This window comes from Leopardus geoffroyi, chromosome A3 (genome assembly GCF_018350155.1).
Source record: "Leopardus geoffroyi isolate Oge1 chromosome A3, O.geoffroyi_Oge1_pat1.0, whole genome shotgun sequence".
NCBI lineage: Eukaryota > Metazoa > Chordata > Mammalia > Carnivora > Felidae > Leopardus > Leopardus geoffroyi.
This window is the reverse complement of record NC_059336.1, coordinates 13,688,619-13,700,556: the sequence shown is the minus strand read 5'-3', so window position 1 is coordinate 13,700,556 and position 11,938 is coordinate 13,688,619. Positions and strand designations below refer to the sequence as shown.

At 44.7% G+C, this 11,938-nt stretch overlaps 1 non-coding gene across 1 annotated transcript; it reads left to right on the top strand.

The window, feature by feature from the left end:
- Nucleotides 1-4,795: 4,795 nt before the first annotated feature.
- TRNAG-CCC lies at nt 4,796-4,868 on the top strand. The gene has a single exon. It is a non-coding gene; the product is annotated as a tRNA-Gly (tRNA).
- Nucleotides 4,869-11,938: the final 7,070 nt, after the last annotated feature.

Sequence of the window (11,938 nt, the reverse complement as noted above, 5' to 3'; positions counted from 1 at the left end):
TCTGAGCTGTCAGCACAGATCCCAACACGGGGCTTGAACCCACGAACTACGGGATCATGACCTGAGCTGAAGTCAGATGCTCAACCAACTGAGCCACTCAGGCACTCCTATTCAACTGTTTTTTAGGTACGCTCTGTGCCCAGCATGGGGCTCGAACATGACCCCCAAGATCAAGAGTTGCTTACCCTGCTGACTGAGCCAGCCAGGTGCCCCACATTGAAGTATTTTAAAGTCAATTACAGACATTGTGACACCCACAAAACCTGACAGCCCCGTCTTCCCAGGGGCTCAAACCTCTGCTTTCCCTTGTTCCCCTCGTCTAATCCGTCTTGAAGGTTCCTCTGTTCTAGCTTCAGTCTGTACCCCCACCCGTCCTTTCCTCCTGCAACCGTCCTAGCCCACGCACACGTCCCCTCTGACCTGCCACACTGCCTACCTGGTCCTCTCCCACTCCTGCCCCCGCATCACCCAAATGGTCTTTGACACACGAGTCAGATCATGTCATTCTGCCGAAAACACATCCAGTGGCTATTGCGATCACAATTAATTGCAAACTTCTCTTACGACGGCAAGAGCCTGCATGCCCCTGCCTCCCTGCCTGCCATCAACGCTTACTTCTGCTTGACCCATCACACTCCAGATGCACCAGAGGCTTCTGGGTTCTGCTTACACCAAGCCATTAGTGAAACAGGTAACCCTGGTTGCCTCTAGGGACAGAAACTTGGCATCTCGGGGAGCACAGGAGGAAGGAGATTTTCACCCTGTCCCTTGTAGCTTTGAATTTCGAACTTCATTAATGTATTATCTATTCAAAGTGAAAAGATAAACACAATCAAAACAAACTAAAGAGGCGTTTCTGTGGTTGCTCTCTGGCCTATCGTAATCAGCTATTTCTTTTATAGCACTGATCATGATCTGTAATTATCTTGCTTTTGTGTTTAACTTTAGTCCTCTGCCCCTTCCCCCCTCACTGGTTTACAAACTCCCCATGGCAGAAAGTGCTGGTCTCTGAGGCTCACTGTTATAGTCCCAGGGGTTAGCAGAGCTCCCGGTAAGTGGGAGTCACTTGATAAATGTTGTTGGATGAGTGACTCTTATACAGTGGGGACAGGAACGTGCAGTAGAATCACTCGGGGATTCGGGACTTGCATATCTGAACCCCAGACCCACTGGAACGGAAGCTCCAGGGGTTCGTGACTGTGTAACACACTTTGAAAGCCCAGGCATCCTCCGCGATCTCCTGGTGGTGGCCACTTGAGCAAGTCAGAGCCAGCAAAATAACTCTGGAATCATTTTGGCTGTATCAGGTCTTAGCTTTCCTGCCTGTGAAATGGGCATAGTGGGTTAACTTTCTCGGTCCATCTTTAGGATTTTTGCCATGTTCTCGTACCACCTACATCATTTATTTAGTTAGTAGATTTCTTGAAATCAACTCACTTATTTTTGGTTGTATAAGCTTTATTTCAAAAGGAAACATTATATCAGTATGTAAGCAGAAGGGGCACCTGGGTGGCTCAGTCGGCTAAGCATCCGACTTAATCATCCAAGACTGCTGTGTCTCTCTCTTTCACTGCCCCTCCCCAATTCATGCTGTGTCTCTCTCTCTCTCAAAAATAAATAAATGTTGGGGCGCCTGGGTGGCTCAGTCGGTTAAGCGGCCGACTTCAGCTCAGGTCACGATCTCGCGGTCCATGAGTTCGAGCCCCGCATCAGGCTCTGGGCTGATGGCTCAGAGCCTGCAGCCTGCTTTCGATTCTGTGTCTCCCTCTCTCTTTGCCCCTCCCCCACTCGCATTCTCTCTCTCTCTCTCTCTCTCTCTGTCTCCAAAAATGAATAAACGGTAAAACATTTTTTAAATTTATAATAAAGTAAAATAAAATAAATTTGTAAGCAGAAAACCTGAGTCCCTTGACATTCATGGAAGGTAGGGGTCAAGACCGTGAAGTAACTTAACAAGATTACATTCTGGCTAGAAACTTTAGGATTTCTGATGGCTTGTCCTTTGTTCAAAAAGGAAATTGCACCATACTGAGACTTCCTACTAAAGGTAGAATTGGAAGATATCTGAAAAAGGGGCGATTTTCTCACAGTGCTATGTAGAGTCGTCTAAATATTTGACCAAAAATCATCTTACCCACCTGTGGGGAAAACACTGAATTCAGACAGCTCATTTCAGAAATGGGGAAATTGAGGCCCAGAATGGAGAAGATAATTTCCCCCAGGACACCAGGACAACTCATTTGGGAATTTATCAAGTCCTTTGGACCATGAGCTTTGATACTAGAAGCTACAGCCACAGGTATCTGGGGCAGGGTCTGGAACACAGTGAAACTCAAGATATGAGTCCTAACGTGATCATTGTCATTCCACTCGTGTAGTTATCATCTGGGTGACTTGCCTGTATGGGGCAGTTAACATTTTTTTTTTTCTTTACGTTTATTTATTTATTTTGAGAGAGAGAGAAAGAGAGTGTGTGAGCAGGAGAGGGGCAGAGAGAAAATACTAAGCATGCTCCATGCTGTCGGTGAGGAGCCCAACACAGGGCTCAGGGTTCACGATCTCACAAACTGTGAGGTCCTGACCTGAGCTGGGCACTTAACTAACTGAGCCACCGAGGTGTGCCAGGGCAATTGACATTTGATCATTTTTGTCCTTAACTAAACTTTCAGTTCCTTGAGGGCAGCGACTGTATCTCATGACATATGTCTTATTAATTTTATTTATGTATTTCCTTTTTTTTTTTTTTTTTGGTAATCTCTATACCCAACGTGGGGCTCCAACTTATGACCCTGAGATCAAGAGGGTCACACGCTCTACAAACTAAGCCAGTCAGGTGCCCCATCAATAAAAGCTGATTTTTAAAACACATGTTAGGGGCACCTGGGTGGCTCAGTCAGTTAAACATCTGACTCTTGATTTTGGCTCAGGTCACCATCTCATGGTTCATGATTTCGAGCCCCATGTCTGGCTCCACGCTGACAGTGAGGAGCCTGCTTGGGATCCTCTCTCCCCTGCTCTGCCTGCGGTCTTTCCCTCAAAATAAATAAATAAACTTGAGAAAGAAAGAAGAAAGAAAGAAAGAAAGAAAGAAAGAAAGAAAGAAAGAAAGAAAGAAAGAAAAAGAAAGAAAGAAAGAAAGAAAGAAAGAAAGAAAGAAAGAAAGAAAGAAAAGAAAGAAAAAAGAAAAAGAAAAGAAGAAAACATATGGTATAAGGGGCGCCTGGCTGGCTCAGTTGGTGGAACATGTGACTCTTGATCTCGGGGTTGTGAATTGGAGCCCCATGTTGGGTGTAGAGATTACTTAAAACTAAAATCGTAAAAAGAAAAAATTGGCTTTTATGAAGATATAGTTTCTATACCATAAATTCACCCACTTAAAGTGTACAATTCAGGGGTGCCTGGGTGGCTCAGTCGGTTAAACATCCGACTTCGGCTCAGGTCATGATCTCGCAGTCCGTGGGTTCGAGCCCCGCATCGGGCTCGGAGCTGACAGCTCAGAGCCTGGAGCCTGCTTCAGATTCTGTGTCTCCCTCTCTCTCTGACCCTCCCCCGTTCATGCTCTGTCTCTCTCTGTCTCAAAAATAAATAAACATTAAAAAAAAATTAAAAAAAAAATAAAGTGTACAATTCATATAAAAATATATTAAGAAAATTAACAAGGGTACAATGGTTTTTAGTGGATTCATATCCATTACCATCACTATAATCAATGTTACAACATTTCATCACCCCCAAAGGAAACCCTATACCCATCAGCCATCAATCAGTCTTCCTGTCTTGCTCCCCCCCATCCCTCGGTAACCACGAAACTATCTTCTGTCTGTATGGTTTTGCCTGTCCACACATTTCATGTAAATCGATTCCTACAATATGTGGCCTTTGGTGAGTCGCGTCTTTCACTCAGCCTAAAGTTTCAAGATTCACCCACGAAACACGTATCAGTACTTGGTTCCTTCGTGGGACCAGACGATGTTCCACTAACGGATACACGACATTTTGTGTGCCCATTCATCAGTCGACGGGCATTTGGGGTTGTTTCTGCTTTGGGGCTCTCACGAAGGGTGCTGCTATGGACAGTCACGTGCAAGTTTTTGTATAGACATACGTTTTCATTTCTTTTGGGGATCTGCCTAGGAGTGGAGTTGCTGAGTCATGAGGTCGCTCTAGGTTTAACCTTTTTGGGAGCTAGATTGTGTTCTAAAGCACCTGCACCACATCACATCATGTCTTATAATATTTTGTGTCCTATATCAGCTTAGAGCTTTTGGTTGCAATAGATCAATCTACTTCAGGCAAGGGTGGGCTTCCCTGGGGCATAATCTTTTTTTTTTTCCTCCATGATCCTTGCAGAAAGCCAGCAAGAGCAGATTGCTGGATCATCTCTTGTCACCCACTCGGCCATGCTGCCATCCTGCTCCTCCCGGGATGCACCCCTATGTGCCCTCTGCCAGCAATGCCCTTTCCTCAGATATTTTGAGGGCTCCTTTCTTGTCACCACGCCTGTGTCACCTCAAATGTCATCTCCTTTCAGGAGCCTGACCTGACATCCTAAGGTAGCCTCCTCAGCCCCCAATCTCTGTTCTATTACCTTGGAATTATTTCTTTCATGGCGTTGATCACTTGATGTACCTATTTTCTTACTTTTGTGTTCACTTCGGGACTATCCATCCTTCTTCGCTGTCTCCCCATCCCTTGGAACTCTAGCTTTGTGGGAACAGGTCTCCGTGGTTCACCCTTCCATTTCCCATCCTGGAATAAGTGCCTGTGAGTGTGTTACCTTACATGGTCAAAGGGCACCTGGCTGGCTCAGTCGGAAGAGCATGTGACTCCCGATCTCAGGGTCCTGGGTTCGAGCCCCACGTGGGGTGTAGAGATTACTCAAACAGATAAAACTTAAAAAAAAAAAGGAAGAAAGGACTTTGCAAATGTGGTTAAGGATTTTGAAATGGAAAGATTATCTGAAGTTATCTGAGTGGGCCCAATGTAACCATAAGGGTCTTTATAAGAGGGAAGCAGGAGTGTCAGAGTCAAGAGAAGATGTGACAACAGAAGCAGAGGTGGGAGTGACGATAGAAGGGGGCCTTGAGCCAAGGAATGTGGGCAGTCTCTAGAAGTTGGAAAGGCAAGGAGACACATTCCTCCCTAGAGCCTCCAGAAGGAATGCAGTCTCTGATTTTAGCCCTTTAAGACCCATTCCAGGTTTTTGACATCTGAAACTGTAAGATAATAAATTTGTGTTGCTTTAAGCCACTATGTGGCTATTTGCCATAGCGGCAACAGGAAATAAATACAGCACTTAATAAGTATTTGGAAAGAAGAGTGAATGAAGGCCTCACAACACCCACAGAGTTCTGCTGGCCTTGGCCACATGGTCGCAGCACTCCACGATACCTCTAGCAAAGTTAGGGCTCTGTCCTTCACCGAGTTCAGTTACTTTCTCTATGTTTGGGTCTCCACAGGCCATCTTGTTTTCCTTCCTGCCACCTACCAGCTTCTCCTTCTCTACCCTGCTTGGTTCTTGGTCAAACTTGCTTGTCTTTACATTTATGAAATATCTTGTTCTTCTCTCCTATTTTGGTTCCTTTTTTGTGTGTCTTTATACGCCACTATATCACATCCTATCTCTTCCATGGTTCTTATCCTCGTACCCTGTCTGCTTGGGGTCTAATCGCATCTTTGCTTGTCTGCTGATTGCTAGCTCAAGGAGGACTCTCTCTGTGTGCTGTAATTTTGGATTGTAGGAGCCCAGGGCCTCATTTCCTGTCCTTACTTTTGCATCTCAACCCAAGACCCACAACACCTCCCTCTTCTGGCACTCACAGTGTCAGTTTGCACTTACTGGTCTAGTTTTCGGTTCCATTTTTGTTTTTTGGCACGAGGGGATTCCCCTCACTTTCTTGGGAACTCAGTTTTTTTCGTTTGAAAGAATATTTGTTATCTTTTACCCAGAATTGTCAGATGTCTTTGTCGGGGGCGGGCGGGGTGTTTCAACTTCTCTGAGTCTGCTGTACTGCTGGGGGTGACCTGCCTTCACTTTTCTTTTCTAGTATCTTCTCTCTGCCTCCCAGCTCTGGATATTCTGTTTCTGTTCTTTGTGTCCACTCTAGGACATGCTGTTTCTCTGTTCTTTATCCCTTCAGGCGCAAATCCTTTTATTAACTAGTTGATTCACTCCAGAGTTTCCTCCCCCCCCTTTTTTTTAAGTGTATTTATTTAGTTATTTACTTATTTAAGCAATCTCTACACTCAACGTAGGGCTCGAACTCACGACCCCGAGATCAAGAGTCACTGAGCCAGCCAGGCGCCCCCACTCTGTAGTTGTCTGATTCAAAGTCATACAAATGGAAATCTGACAAGTCAACCTGTTTCCTGTTTGGCTCAATATATTTGTGCCCAGCCACCTCAGAAATCACTAGGCAGCCCATGTATTTGGCTGCTGTTGGGGCTGATGCCCAAATGTGATCTAGTCAGCTGTGTCGTGAGCAGAAGTGGCCAAATACAGAGTACCAAAGACAGTGACTTCTGCCCTTCCTTTAGACGGGCCCGTGGGTGGGGCAGGCATCATAATTGATGTGTGTGGTGGCTTATCCTTAACAGACTCTGCAATCCAGTTGATTGATAATAGCCAGAGGGTGGTTTAAATTTTTTTTTTTTTTTTTTTTTTTTTTTTTTTTAACGCCAGGATCTTCACTTGGCTTACACATTTATTTACCCCTGGCATAGATACTGTTTTCATGCCTCAACACATCCATTCCTCCGATGTTTCTACTCTATAATTACTAAATAATTAGAAGAAGGTTTATCCATTAAATAAGCTCACTGTCATCACTTTAAAACCTAACTTCATTAAAAAAATAATAAAAAGAGAAGGAAACTGTAATTCCAGGGCTGGGGTCAGTCAACCTTTCAAAGCCCTAAGATTTGGGTCTCCCGGGGGGCTCAGTCCGTTGAGTGTCCTCGGACTTTGGCTCAGGTCATGATCTCGCGGTTCATGGGTTCGAGCCCCACAGCGGGCTTGCTGCTGTCAGCATGGAGGCCGCTTTGGATCCTCTGTCTGTCTCCCCCCTCTGCCCCTCCCCCACTTGTGGTCTCTCAAAAATAAATAAATAAATAAATAAATAAATAAATAAAAAAAAAAAACAAGCCCCGAGATTCCATGATGGGATGCCACGCAGACAACAAAATAACGAAGACGCTCAACACGTCCCAATGTGAAAAGATGTTCCAGATACCTGCCGGAAGAGAAAAAAGTTACGGGCAAAGCAGGGCACATTAGTACACCATCATTCGCGTACAAAAATTTATCTGTACGTGTACGTGTGTTTCTTTGTAAACGCATCTCGTATACAACATCTAAGAGACTGGTAACGGTGGTTACCTCTGGAAGAGCACTTGGGTGGCCAAGGGCCTTGACCTGGCATCTTGTTTGTGGAATTTAGAAGGAAAGAAAGAAGGAAAGAAGGAAGGAAAAGAGGGAAGGAAAATGTAAGAAAAGCCCCACAGCCAAGGTGGCAAGAATCTGCTGGAGAGTCCTCAAATCTATCCTCCTCTGGAGGAGAGGGGTGGGGTTGAATCTGGCTCCTCAAGGCCACTGTCTCCACCACCTTCCCACTTCTCAGTTGAATTTATCCTGGGAAGGAGCGGGGGATTTGGTTCTCAGTTCTATATGCTAAGCCTGGCAAAAAGGCTGGGGGTTATGAAAGAGAACGTAGGGGCCAGAAAGTCACTCTCCCTGCTCGGTGCCTTTAAGCATTTGACGGTGAATCACAGTGACAAATATATTTCACACGGTGATTCAGCATTCACACTTCTATATATACTTGAGGTAAAAATTTTAAGAAACAATACATACTACGGGAGATCTACTCTGATATTTCGCAAAATTCCATCACAAGTGTTTTAAAATCGTGGGCAAATCCCATGCTGTTGATTTTCAAACCCATGAATGGGTTTTGACTCACCATCTGGAAAACATGATATTGTCTCATGAAGCCAACTCCACTATTGCCTTTTGGAGACACTGATGTGTCCATCTTCAAAGATGCCTTTTCCTATCTGAACCAAAAAGCTCCACCTTTGATGATTCTTCCATTTCAGAACTTGGAGTTGCCTTGATTCAAAACATGACCATTGCTAGAAAACATCTCTGTCTCCTCTCATGGGGCCTTCTAGTCCCATTCCTCTGCTAGTCCTGGCAGGGTCTTAGGTTTCACATTGTCAAACTTTCTTTCTTTCTTTCTTTCTTTCTTTCTTTCTTTCTTTCTTTCTTTCTTTCTTTCTTTCTCTTTCTTTTTCGATGTTTATTTATTTTTGAGAGAGACAGCGTGTGAGTGAGGGAGGGGCAGAGAGAGAGGAAGACACAGAAACTGAGGCAGGCTCCAGGCTCTGAGCGCATAGCATGATGCAGGGCTCGTGCTCGAGAACTGCAAGATCATGACCTGAGCTGAAGTCGGAAGCTTAACTCACTGAGCCACCCAGGCGCCCCTGACATCATCCAACTTTCTAAATAGAAAGACTTCATTAATAAGATCTCTCTTTCTTTATATTTTATGATTACTAGTACCTGTTAAAATGTTTCTTTTAAGAGAGAGGTACAAGGAAATTCATTGTAACGGTAACAGACAGGAAACAAACTGAGTGTCTACTAATAATATCCACATTTTTGGGAAAAACATGACAGCTCTCTATGTGCTTTGTCATAAGGTCCTTGCAAAGACAAGGGCCAAAACATTGTGGACATTATGCTCTTGTTTATATAAGAAGCAATACATATATAAGTTTGGGTAGGCATAGACTATCCCTGGAAGGACAAGTAAGAAAATGGTGATGGTGGGGGTGCCTGGCTGGCTCAGTTGGAGGAGAGTGCAACTCTTTTTTTTTTTTTTTTTTTTTTTTAAGTTTACTTATTTATTTTGAGAGAGAGAGAGAGAGCGCAAGGGGGAGGGGCAGAGAGACAGGGAGAGAGAGAATCCCAAGCAGGCTCCCTGTTGTCAGTGCAGAGCCCAGCTTGGGACTTGATTTCATGAATTGTGAGATCATGACCTGAGCTGAAATCAAGAGTCGGATGCTTAACTGACTGAACCACCCAGTGCCCTGCGGTGTGACTCTTGATCTCCGGGTTGTGAGTTCAAGTCCCACGTTGGGTATAGAGGTTACTTAAAAATGAAATATTAAAAAGAAAAAGAAAAAAGGAAAATGTGATAGTAGTATCCCTGGAAAGAAGAAGATCTGAGAGCACGGGTGGGTAGAGGGTTACTTTTTATTTCTTACAAACTCTTTTTACCTTCTGAATTTCTACCATTATTTAAAATTTTTTTCTTTTCAGAGGCGCCCGGGTGGCTCAGGTCATGATCTCGTGGTTTGCGAGTTCGAGCCCCACATTAGGCTCGCTGCTGTCAGTGCAAATCCCCCTTCGGATCCTCTGTCCCTCTCTGTGTCCCTCCCCTGCTTGTGTGCTCGCTCTCTCTCTCCTTCTCAAAAAGAAAACGAACAGTAAAAAATTTTTTTCTTTTCACATCTCTGAGCATGATGTGAAAATTACCAATCTCACAAGTGCATTAACCACAATGGACACTTAAAAAAAAAACAAAAAAAAACACAACAGCTTTATTGAGATGTGATTCACATGCCATAAAAGTCACCCTTCTAAAGTATATGCTTCAGTGTTTTTTAGCATATCCCTCGCGTCACACTATCATTGCCACTACCTAATTTCAAAATATTTTCATCCCTCCAGAAAGAAATGCTGCACCCCTCCTTTGCCACCATCTCCCACGCTCCCCTCCTCCCGTCCCTAGCAACCACCAACCTACTTTTTGTTTCTTTAGACTTGCTAATTCTGTACATTTCATATAAATGGAATTATGTGATATATGACTGGCCCCCTTCGCTCAGCATGATGTTTCCAAGGTGCACCCATGTTATAGCACGTATCAGTACTTCATTTCTTTTTATTGCCAAATAATATTCCATTGAGTGGGTGCACATTTTGGTGGGGCCGCTTATCAGTCGATGGTCATTGGGGTTCTTTCCATTCTCCACGATAATGAGTAGCCATCATTCACTTGAATAATTTGAATATAACGACTAGATCATTTGACTATAATGAATAGAGTTGCCATAAACGTTTCTGTACAGTTTTTGTTTTTGTTTTGTTAAGTAGGCTTCCTGCGCAGCACCGAGCCCAGAGCGGGGGCTTGAACTCACCACCTGAGATCAAGACCTGAGCTGAGATCAAAGGACATCAAGAGTCAGATGCTTAGCCGACTGAGCCACCTGGGCGCCCCAGCTGTGTAAGTTTTTGAGCGGACTTCGGTTTTAAATTCTCTTGGGAATATACTTAGGGGTGGAATTGCTCTAGGTTTCACATTTTGATGACCTGCCAAGCTGTTATCTAAAATGGCTGCACCTGGATGGCTCAGCCGGTTGAGTGCCCGACTTCGGCTCAGGTCATGATCTCCGGGTCCGTGAGTTCGAGCCCCGCGTCGGGCTCTGGGCTGACGGCTCAGAGCCTGGAGCCTGTTTCAGATTCTATGTCTCCCTCTGTCTCTGCCCCTCCCCTGCTCGTGCTCGCGCTCTCTCTCTCTCTGTCAAAAATAAATAAACATTAAGTGGCTGCAGCATTTTACAGTCCCTACCAGCAGCATATGAAAGTTCCAGTTTTTCCTCATCCTTCCAACGCTTTTTTTTTTTTTTTTAATTTTAGCCTTCCAACGATGGGTACTTATAAAGCATTTGGTAGCAAACTAATTTTTTTTCCCTAAAGCAAACACATTTAATAAGTAAGTCCCAGAGGGGGAAGAAAAAAAAACCAAAGAGCAAAAAGCAAAAAGTGAGCTGGGCTTCAGAGTCTTCCTACTGTGTGGAGTCATTTGCAGGTTACGGGGATGGGGGAAGTCTATTGCAGGCAGCCAGCTGCCAATTTCAGCTGGGTCCTGAGACAGCTCTGGAACGAAAATCACAGGTCACCCAACCCCTGTTCTCGGTTTAAAGCAAGAGGTGTGAACAAGGTTACTCTGGGTCAGAAGGCTCAGGCTGCTTTTTGCCAACGAAAGATGGGCTTTAAATGCGATTCTTCACAGAGGTGTTTTCCTCTTTTAAGCAAAACAACAAGTAAAGCATTCACTGGCTGGAAATCTCTTTTGCCTGTGTGTGTGTGACTCCGGCTCAGCTGTGTGTCCTACCCAGGAGTGGACAGGTTCAGAGTGCACCCAGCCTAGGGGCGGAGCCTGGACCGGGGCCAACTCATTTTCAGGCTGGGTATTTCAAAACAGAGTGTCAGGCATGTGCAGGGTTTAGGTATCCACCCAAGCATTCTATTTTCACTTGCAGGGAAATTTCAGACTATAAGAAGTATGATGTGGCAAAATGGGGGGAAAGGAGGAAATTGTGACTAACCTTTGGGTATTAATTCCTGCACACCCCAAGTATAGAGCTACCGTATGTGATCATTATTAACATTTATTGAAGGTGTGCTTTGTGCTTGATCCTGCTTTTAGGGCTTTCACTGTATTGTTTTATGTAATCCTCCCATGAAATAGGTGTTATTTTAGTTCCCATTTTAGGACATGGAGGCACAGAAAGTTCAAGCAACCAGTCATTATCACACAGGTTGATAAGTAGCAGAACCAGCTGAGCAAGTCAGGCAGTGGGTGCAAAGCCCACACTCTTAACCACTAGGCTATATTGTCACAGTAAAAGAAGGAAGAATGCAGGGGACTGTCAGGGGGACAGGGACGAGAGTTGAGCCTCTGGGTTGTCCCCAAACAACTGAGAAACATTTACTCATCCTCTCAAAGGGAATGGTTGAAATAGTAAATGCTTGGATTCCCAGATTCCCTTGCAGCCAGCGGTGACCATGTGGCTCCTCTCTCCACTATGATGAGATGTAAGGGGACATTTGCTGCAGGGGCATGGGGGCCATGAAGGGCAGTAGGGA